The sequence below is a fragment of the Leptonychotes weddellii genome, chromosome 6, assembly GCF_054177405.1.
Source record: "Leptonychotes weddellii isolate Sample4059 chromosome 6, ASM5417740v2, whole genome shotgun sequence".
Classification (NCBI taxonomy): Eukaryota; Metazoa; Chordata; class Mammalia; order Carnivora; family Phocidae; genus Leptonychotes; species Leptonychotes weddellii.
This window is the reverse complement of record NC_138374.1, coordinates 97342124-97352571: the sequence shown is the minus strand read 5'-3', so window position 1 is coordinate 97352571 and position 10448 is coordinate 97342124. Positions and strand designations below refer to the sequence as shown.

Genomic DNA, 10448 nt, shown 5'->3' with positions numbered 1-10448 from the left:
AATTGTGTTCTAGAGAAGGCCAAAGGTCATGATGGGGAGATTGAAGTGATGAAGTCTTGGGGCCAAGAGAAAAGGAATGGAAGATTAAATCACAGGGGTGGAAGCTGGGAGAGGGGGAATGGAGTGGGAAGCAGAAATAAGAAGGGAAAGGAAAGTCAGCAGGTCAAAAGTGTTCGGTGATTCTTTAGTTGGCTTCTTGTGGCACGGTGGATGGTGGGCAAGCCAGGTTTAGGGTGAAGGCGAAGGGATAACTATCATGTTACTAATATTTTTACAAACTGGCAGTTTCAGAGGAAATGACCCAAAGACTGAAGAGAGGCCCTGGAAAATGGGCTAATCCCTTTAAGAGCCAAAATACGATTGTAAGCCTGGACAGAAAGCTTCCTTGCTTGGGCACTGTGGGAACCCTGCTCTGACTATTGCCTCCTATGCTCTTATAATCTGGCAAGTGAAGTGTCTGCTGTTCTCAGCAAATCTTAACGAGATGGTGGTGATGGAAAGTGGTATTTGTCTTTCAGATGGAGAGGTCTCTCCTCCACCCATCACCAGGAGCCGGCAGGGCATTCCTAGATCACTAGGCCCCTGGTCAACCACCACTAATCTGAAAGCCTCAACTTTATGGTAAGTCACTTGGAGCTTGCTGTGTCCATGCAGAGATCACATGAAAAAGCTTGATTTGATCCCTAAGCTCCCAGAGTTTGTGTTACCGACTCTTGAACCTGGAATACTGAATCAGCAGTGTTCTCTTGGCAGCTGTGAGAGAGAGAGAAGGTAGCAGTTGGTAAGATGGGCAATGAGCCTGTTTGAAGACCCAGTTGTGAGCTGGGCACCAACTGCAAGTGCTGTAACTAAAAAACCAAACCAAACCATTCTGCAGACCAAGTCCCTTTCAGCAGGGAAAAAAGCTGTGCTGTGTTAGAATAATGTGATGATGTTCTGCTGTGGGAGTGATCCTGGTTTTCAAGGGCAGACATTTGCTCAGTGATGTTTGTGGAAATGTTAATGTCTACTCTCTAGGTCTTAATTCTGACAATACCCTCCCCTCATAATCATAGACAGTTAAGAATGACAGGTGCATGAATAATAAGGGGTAACAATGTATAGGATAGAGTAATCATAAACCAAGAATGGAAGAGTAATTTTTAATCTAGGCTTGTCAAAATAACTGTGTGTCTACATTTATTGATGATGTTGCTTAAACAGTGATTAAGAGCTATGTTAAATTATTCTGGAACAGTGGAGACTTAAAAAGAATTTAGTAAATTAAGAAAATAGGATTAGGGGGGCGCCTGGGTGGCTCAGTCGTTAAGCATCTGCCTTCGGCTCAGGTCATGGTCCCAGGGTCCTGGGATCGAGCCCCGCATCAGGCTCCCTGCTCAGCGGGAAGCCTGCTTCTCCCTCTTCCACTCCCCCTGCTTGTGTTCCTTCTCTCGCTGTGTTTCTCTCTGTCAAATAAATAAAATCTTTAAAAAAAAAAAAAAAAAGAAAATAGGATTAGGTCTTTGACTGTAAGCCAACCTCTTGGATGACAGTTCTTTCAGGCTTTTGTGAATGGGAAGGGAGAGAGAAAAGGGAGGTGGTAGAGGAGTTTGGAAGCTATATAGGACCAGATTGTTCAGGGTTTGGAGGTCATCACAAGGAGTTTGCACTTTATTCTAGGAGTAATAAGAAGGTGGGGAAGTGTTTTACATAGAGGAGTGTTCATAAGATCTGATTTGTGTTTTTAGAACCTTACTCTGGCTGCCTTGGGGTCTAGCCATATTAGATCTAGAAGGAGAGTAAAGTTCCCATTCTAATTCTGGTCATGTAGCTGGTCAAAGGCCTGATTCCCAAGTGACAGTGGAAAGAAGCAGAAACAATGCACAGAGGCAAGAAAGGAGCAGGACAGATGGTACTGTAGCGGGAGGTTCCCACTGCCCACATTCCTTACCAGCTTGCCAATGCAGCCAGCGTCAAAGGAAATCCAGCATATGAAAGGCACCTTAAAGTTTTGTTTGAAGAGAAGCCGTGCTTAGGAACATGTTTGAAAAACTTGAAAATAGGATGATAAATGTCTAGTTTGCTATGCTCAGCGGGGCTGGCCCACATCAGGTGTGCTGAACAGACTGCCCAGAGCAGGCCCCGCACAGAAGCTCCCCGGTGGGGTTGCTCAGTCCTGCTTCTCCCGGGACGCTCGCACCCTACAGAGGAGTCAGAGGGGATTTGCCTCCAGAAAGACCATCTGAGATTCGAAGTCCACCTCTTTCACTCCCTATCGTGACGGACTACTTCCACCTCTGGCCATTTGCCCTTCATCCCAGTGGACCAGCATCTGTTCTCCCCGTAGTGAGGCCCCTGTGAGGCCTGGGCGCACCCTGCCCTCTCACGGTTTACTGTGCCCAGGGGAGACAAAAAGCTCATCTCTGTCAGCTAATTTTAGTGCAAACCTTTCTTAATTAGTAAGAGGAAATTTCAGGGCACGGGTTGCAAGCAATCCTTCTTCTCCTTCTTTGCTTGGAGGCAGTTAACGATGAAGAAGCCCCTAATTTTGCCCCTCTGCCTTAGCTGAAGGAAGTCAGGGCACATTCTAGTAACCGCTCTGCATAAGGCTGCATTCCTGAACCCTTCCTTTCTGTTCAGTCCTGACTCCCAAACCTTCCAGAGCAGGACTGGACTGGTTCAGCTGACCTGTCTCTCTCTCTCTCTCTCTCTCTCTCTGCCTTTGAGGTTTCTGGAGAGGCAAAGTCCATTTAGATGTGGGCTCAGACTTATCTCTTCAGCTGCAGGCTGGGGTGGTTTCTCTTGAAGCCGCACAAACCCCCAGGTGGTTAGCAGTCTCTGGATTTTGCCCTTGGACCTTGCCGGGCTTGGGCTCACTTTTTCTTTGCCATAAGCCTTCCGCTCCCTGGCCTGCTCTGCTTGATTGAGAACTCTGTGTCCGCAAAGCCTCGGCTTTCTCGTCTGCCTTTCTCTGTTGAACCTCATCTCTCTGACAAGCTTTCCAGACATAGCTTAGCCCAGCCCCTCCTGTCATCTTTTCATGTGAAGCCAAATTGCTCTCGTGTAAAATCCCAGGGCTCCTATGCTGGACATTTTACAACTTTAACAGATTTTGAGAATGCAGCTCAGTCATTTTGTAAAGGTCATATCTGTGGAGTTTTATTAATCAGATTTCTTTTTCAAGGTTTTTCTAAAAGTTATTGGTTTTATTTCAAAATTTTTACACTCTATATACATTTTCTAAGTATCTGAACCCCTGAATGTATTAGTATCTCTCTTTAAAGATCTACTGTTTTTGTTAAAGAATATTGTGGGCTCTCTCTCTCTTTCTCTCTCCATCTCTCTCTCTATATATATGTATATAAGGTTAAATGATTTTTATAAAAAGCACTCAGAATAATTTTGAATGTACATTTTGAACTTTAAATTGAGATGTGTCAGGTCTTTTTATTTAAGTAATTACAGTTGAAAGTAGTTTTAGCTCTAATTTTTACAAGAGGTAAATTCTAATAATTATGTCCCTGTGTGCATTAGTAAAGATGGATATTTCTATTATTATAAAACAAAGGTTCATTAGAATTGCCTTGTGCCAGGTTCTGGCTTCGTTGCAGGTGCATGGAGGATTAAGGTAATGAGTGGGGAAGCGTCCATATGCTACGTGTTTCACAGGTGCAGGCTTAATGCGCTGGGTAGGTGAGAAAACAGTATTTGCTTCCAATCTTGCTTGAGTCAAACTTTGGGAACTATACTGAGTTTTTATTTTTTTATTTTTTATTTATTTATTTATTTATTTATTTATTTATTTATTTTTTAAGATTTTATTTATTTGACAGAGAGACACAGCGAGAGAGGGAACACAAGCTGGGGGAGCGGGAGAGGGAGAAGCAGGCTTCCCGCGGAGCAGGGAGCCTGATGCGGGGCTCGATCCCAGGACCCTGGGATCATGACCTGGGCCGAAGGCAGACGCTTAACGACTGAGCCATCCAGGCGCCCTTATACTGACTTTTTAGAACTTAGGGAGGGCACCCCACTGACCATTCTTGGATCTTTTTTCCCCCAGTTATAAATTCCCTTGAGGCTTAATTATACATGAAAATGTAAACATAGAAGGGTTATTAAGCAGCCTATAACAAGGCCAAAGTGCCTGTAGATTCTCGTCCCGCCTTTTGTTAGATTACCTATTAGTGTTTCCTGGTAATGCACAATGAACTAGGCGTTCACAACCTTTCAGGACTCAAACAGAAAAGTTTTTACAAAGAATTCAATATGATTGGCTTTGAAGTGGGCCCATATGGACATCTCCCCCCTTTCCTTCTCTGACTCCTGACTTAGGAAGGCAGGTGCCTCTACAGTGATCTTTGTCTTTGCCAGATGCCATGTCTGCACGCTTTGCTTCACCTTGATCTATGGCTTTTAAAAAGTTATGCATCAGGGGGAGCCTGTTACGGCAGTCTTTTCTTTTTAAAAAATCAAGAACAAAGGGAATACATTTTAGAGATCATTTTTTTCCTTCTTTCTATTCATATGCCTCCCACTTGTCACTGTTTTCATCAAGATGATTTTTAAAAAGATTTATACAAGCACTCCACGTGCATTGTGGAAAAGTTAGAAAATATAGAATAGCTAAAGAAAAAAAAGTGACCCCCAAATTTCACCACACAGAGGCAACCAGTTTGGTTTATAACAATCTTCTCAGTGGGATCTATTGGCACATCAGTTTCTAAGAACTCTTCATGGGGCTCCTGTCTACTGTGGGTCTGTGGATAAAATTTACAGTTACTAGAACCACGGAGAGACAAACTCTTCCTGACACTAAGTATAGCAGGATAATTAGAAAGCCCTACCGCCAGAGTGTAATGTACAATTTGCCCAGGAAAGATGGCCCCAGTTGCATGTTTGCCATCCTGGGGGACCACTTGGCTTTGTGAGAACAGAGGAGGTCCCTGTCAGAGCAGTGAACAGTTTGGCTCACACAGACTGAACTGCAGCATGACAAACCAGTGTGGGATGACTGTGGGCTCGCTTAGGGCTTTTTTTTTTTCTTTTCTTCTTCTTCAAAAAGTCTTTGAATTCTTTTCAGTGTCCGGCCTAACTTAAAATTAAAGAAATATTCATGAAAACACCTCTGAGCTCTGCTATTACTTATTAAATTAATCAAAAGATGAGTCACAGTGGCAACATCCCAATGCTAGTGTAGGTGTGGGAGAAAAATGCATTCATTTGTTGTTGGTGACTTTCAAATTGCTCCAGTAATTCTGGAATGCATTTTGTCCAATTATAGTAAGAGCCATAAAACTGATTTTGTGCGCTTTTACTCAGTATCACTCACATTATGGGATATAGCTTGAGGAAATAATCTAAAAAAAGAAAGCAATTTATATAAAGATGGTTATAGTTTAAATTATGGGTAATCAGGAAAGCTGTCGTCCAGAGAGTTCCCTTATATTTTACCATCCTCAGAAATGTGTTTTATCCACTTAGGAGAGCTTTTCTAAGTAATGAAGACTTTGAATGTGACTGCCACTGCAGACGAGAGAAGCCTCTCTTGTTGAAGTGGAAGGATTCAGTGGGTGACTTTCCTTCCTCTCTTTCTCTCTTTCTTTCTTTCTAAAGATTTTATTTATTTATTTGACAGAGAGAGAGAGAGGGTGTGAGAGAGAGCACAAGCAGGGGGAGAGGGAGAGGGAGAAGCAGGCTCCCTGCTGAGCAGAGAGCCCGATGTGGGGCTCGATCCCAGGACCCTGGGATCATGACCTGAGCTGAAGGCAGACGCTTAACTGACTGAGCCACCCAGGCTTCCCAGTTGGTGACTTTCTGCACAGAATACGCAGCTCATGGATTTTCTTTAGTCCTACCAAATTTTCCCAAGATAGACACGAATGTTGATTTGAAAGATACTAGAATACAGAATGAGCATAGAGGACATCTTCTTGAACTCTCTAGCTGAGACTGGTACCTTCTCTCAGTATATGGACAGATGTCTGGTCACTGCTTGATCAGCCTATTACCTCTTGGGGCAATTTGTTGGCAGCTCTACTATTTAGAAGGCTCTTCCTTATGTTAGAACAAAAATCAGCCTACTTGCAACTTCCACCTATTAATTTCATTTCAGCCTTCTGAGGACATGTAGAAGAAATCCGGCTTTCCTATAAGTCTTTTCTTTTTCCTCCCCAGGCTAAAAAGCCTTAGCTCTTTTAGACTTTCCTCAGATGTTCAACATATGTTCAACATAGGGTTATTTTTTTCTGGAGGCATACCAATTGGTTGATGTGCTCCTTAAAGAATTCAGAAGAAAATGACCGCAATACCCTGAGTGTAGTCTAAACATTGCTGAGAAGGCCTAGTAGGATTGTTCATTCTTACAGCACAATTTCAGGAATATTAAGACCCCTTTAGCTTTTATCTATGCCATGTACCTAGATAGTGTGTGTATACAGCTAAAACCCGCTGGTATTTTCATGTGCGTGGCTTGGGCTCTTCTCTATCCTGTAGAATTGCTTATTTGAATCTAAGTGCAGTTTCTCATTTATTCTTAGGTATGGTGTTTTTGATGAGGAATAATTTAGACATAGTAACAAGCACTAATCTAAATTTTTGTATATATAAATGCCCATCTAACCACCACTCAGGTCAGCATATAGAATTTTTCCAGAATTCTAAGAGGTTTTCTCATGCCCTCTCACAGTCAACAGCTCCCCAATTGTAATCACTACTCCGGCTTCTATTACCATGAATTAATTTTGCCTGATTGAACTTCATGTAAATGGAATTGTGCAATTTCAATTCTCACCTTGGTGTCTGTGAGATTTATTTATATTGTTGAATAAGGTAGAAGCTTACTCTTTTTATTGTTATGCAACTTCCCATAGTATAAATTATACCACAATTTACCTATCTAGTCAACTGTTTGGTTTTTTGAATAAAGCTACCATGACAATTATAGTACATGTCTTTTGGAAGATATAAGTACTCATACCTGTTGATTATATACCTAGGGGTAAAACTGTTGGGTCCTAGGATATATAGCTGTTTTGCTTAATACATACTGCCAAACAGTTTCCTCAACTGGAGGTACCGGTTTATGCTCTCACTAGTAGTGTATAGAGTTCCAGTTTTCTATATCTTCTTCAGCACTAGTTACCATAAAGTCCTTTAAGTTTTAGTCATTTTAAAGAGGTATAAGGTATTATCTCACTCTTTTTTTTTACTATTGTTTGACTTCGCATTTAAAAAAATTTTTTTTTGATTTTTAATTTTTTAAAGATTTATTTATTTATTAGAGAGAGATACAGCGAGAGAGGGAACACAAGCAGGGGGAGTGGGAGAGGGAGAAGCAGGCTTTCCGCCGAGCGGAGAGCCCGATGCGGGGCTCGATCCCAGGACCCTGGGATCATGACCTGAGCCGAAGGCAGATGCTTAACGACTGAGCCACCCAGGCACCCCACTTTGCATTTTTCTGATGACTGATTATCCATATAGTTTTTATGTAAAATTAATTGCATGATTTAGCTCTATTGAATTCATTTTGGATTGCTCCTTGGTTATCCCATGAATTCACTACTCCTTCTAGCTTTTTCCTACCCACTCATTTATTTATGTCATTTTTATCCTCCAAGTCTCCATAACACAGGATGTGGACAAAATGTGGTATCAAGCCCCTCTAGGTTGATGTCAGTGCTTTGACAGGCATCCTTGGGTAAGCCATTCAGCCAGTTCTGAAATCAACCTAACTGTATGATTATCAGCTCACATTTCACCATGCTTTCAATAAAGTTATCTAGAAATACTAAAATTCAGATCCTTGCATGCCTATAATATTCTTCTGATCTATCAGTCTCGTTGGTACGCCTATCAAAAAATGAAGTTAGTTTAAGTTGGTATTTTTTGTGAATCCAAAATGGCCCCCATTAATCATTTATTCCTTCTCTATGAGCCCACAGATCATCCTTTTGATTTCCTAAAGGTGTATCTTTCACTTTATAAATGTAGGACGCCTTTGCAACTTCTGTTTTTTATAGTTGTGTTGTTTTATTAACACAAATATGATGTGCACATAAGCTGTCTATTTATCTTCTTCGCTGCATAGCCTGGCATTGGGACTGGTGACTCCAATGGCCAGCTGGGCTGCTTTTTCCACAATGGCTTTGTGGTTCTTGGAGGAGACATTCTGAGCAATCTCTGCACAGTAAGATTTGTTGCACATCAGCAGCACTTCAAGCTCCTTGACGTTGTGGACAAGGAACTTCCGGAAGACACTGAGCACTATGTGCTTTGTTTTCTTGTTGCTCCCATAACCAGTGTTGGGTGTCAAGATCTGGCCCTTGAATCTTCTGTGCACCCTACTGTCAATGCTTCTGGGTTTCCGTCAGTTGCACTTAATTTTGACATATTGGTTGGACTGATGCCGGATGAACTTCTTGGTCCTCTTTTTAACAATCTTGAACTTCACCAGAGGTCTGAGGGTGGCCATGATGCTGAGCAGGAGACAGCTGCCACCTCTGCAGGCAGCATGGAAGAAGAGAGAACGTTTGCAACTTCTTACTTGAAGCAGAAGTATGGTTTACAATGGTCTCCTGGTTTAATTTGATTGCTGTGTTTAAACTGCTTTTCTTTTTTATGAATGGAATCCTTACTTAAAGATTTTAAGATAGTTCATGAGTTGACAACTATACAATAAATATTTTTTGGGGAGGATGAGCATTAAGAAGTATTTTACAATGTAAGTAATCACTCACTAATTAATCTCTAAACTTGGATTTCTAATTATCTGATTTTCCTAGTCACATGGACACTAACAGTTTACTTTTGCAAATGGGCAGAATGATGAAAATGATCGATAGTGGGAAAGATTTTAAAAGAAAGAAGAAACTAATTCAAAACTACAGACCACTGGAGATCATTTAATGAATTTAACTTGGTCTATTAAGTAGGAGCTCAATGGACTTAAAAAGATAGTCAACTTTCAAAGTGTCTCAGGCATTAAGAGAATCTGGTTTAGCTTTGAGAAATCTAGAAGCAACAACAGAAATAACCAATCTATATGATAGGACTAGTTGCTGGTTATATTTCTTTGCACTTTAAGCAGGAAAAGTAAACATTTCATGGAACATATCCAGTTGGCTAGAATAGCTGCCCTAATCAACTAAAGATTTTTTGGCCACCATAAACTCCAATTAGCCTTGTCTTTTATGCTCCTCATTATATTGTATAAATAATAAAATTGTTGAATTAAAGAGAAACTAGAGGTTATCCAGTTTAGTCTTTAAAATTTACCTATGAGGAAACTAATACTCAAGGAAGCTAAATGATTTACTTAAGTTTTACCACCCAAGGACTGTTGAAGAAGCAGACAGACAATGTTCCTGCTCTCATGAAGATCACATTTTAGTCAAAAGGGGATACAGAAGAAGCAAAGCACATGTACTTGAAGAACAAAGTAGATGGTGGTAAGTGTTAGAGAGAGTGGGATGCATTATATCAAGTGGCCAGATCCTTCCCAATTTAGTTCTCTTTCTGCTTTACCAAAGTGCTTTCTAAATGACTGTTTCAGAGAAATAGAGGAGTTAAATGACACAGTACTCTGGGTATATTGAATGTCACAAATAAAATTTATTTTCTTTCAATCAACTTATCCCCCTTTGTTTTTTAAGAAATCAAAATTCAGACAGTATTTCCAGAATAAAGATATATGTAAATGAAAAATACACTCAAGAAGATCAGAAAGTCCAGCAGTGTTGCCTAGGGCAAGTGAATCATATATTTTCATCTTCAAAACTATTTTTTCAGATATATTGATTAAAGAGAATTTTCTTTTCTCAGAGGAGTTTGATGAAATGATATGAGAGTATATGACTGATCTTGAGACTATTTCTGTAACTTTTCTAAGGAAGACTGGAAAGCTGTTCCTAGAGGCTTACTCCAATCCTAATTTTTGAATTCAAGTTGTCATGTGTAGACTTCATCTAATTTGGCTGTCCTTTACTTTCCTGTCACCAAACAGGGAAAACATTTAGTACCCAGCAATGTATTAGACTTGAGGGAGATTAAAAAGAAAAAAAACAAAACAAAACATCTGAGATAGGACCTTGACCCTCAGGAATGCCATACTCTAATTAAAGAGAAAAGATAATAGTACCAGGTGGTAAGAGTGTTGAGCAACTGGTACAGATAAGAGGCTTGGTAGAGATCCAGAGGAGGGAGAAATGCCTTTCTGTGGGTGGAAGGTTTCTTTGAAGGAGTTAGAAGTTGGGCTGGACTCTGGAGAATGCATGCTTTGAAAAAGAGAGCTGTGATTATAGCAGTACTTGAGGAAGATTTTCCAAATAAAGCTTTTGCAGGGAGCAGGGGCAGAGGCAGAGGCTATTACAGTTCCCCAATGACATAGATAAAAAGTCTATTGATGACTGGCAAACCTGGGTGGCTGGATGATGTGAATGGGGTAGGACAGAGCAAATGAGGAGGTGAAAGAT

At 40.8% G+C, this 10448-nt stretch overlaps 1 pseudogene; it reads right to left on the bottom strand.

Annotated features, from left to right (window-relative positions):
• Positions 1-8041: 8041 nt before the first annotated feature.
• Positions 8042-8566, bottom strand: LOC115940797 (large ribosomal subunit protein eL32 pseudogene; annotated as a pseudogene).
• Between the last annotated feature and the right edge of the window lie 1882 nt (positions 8567-10448).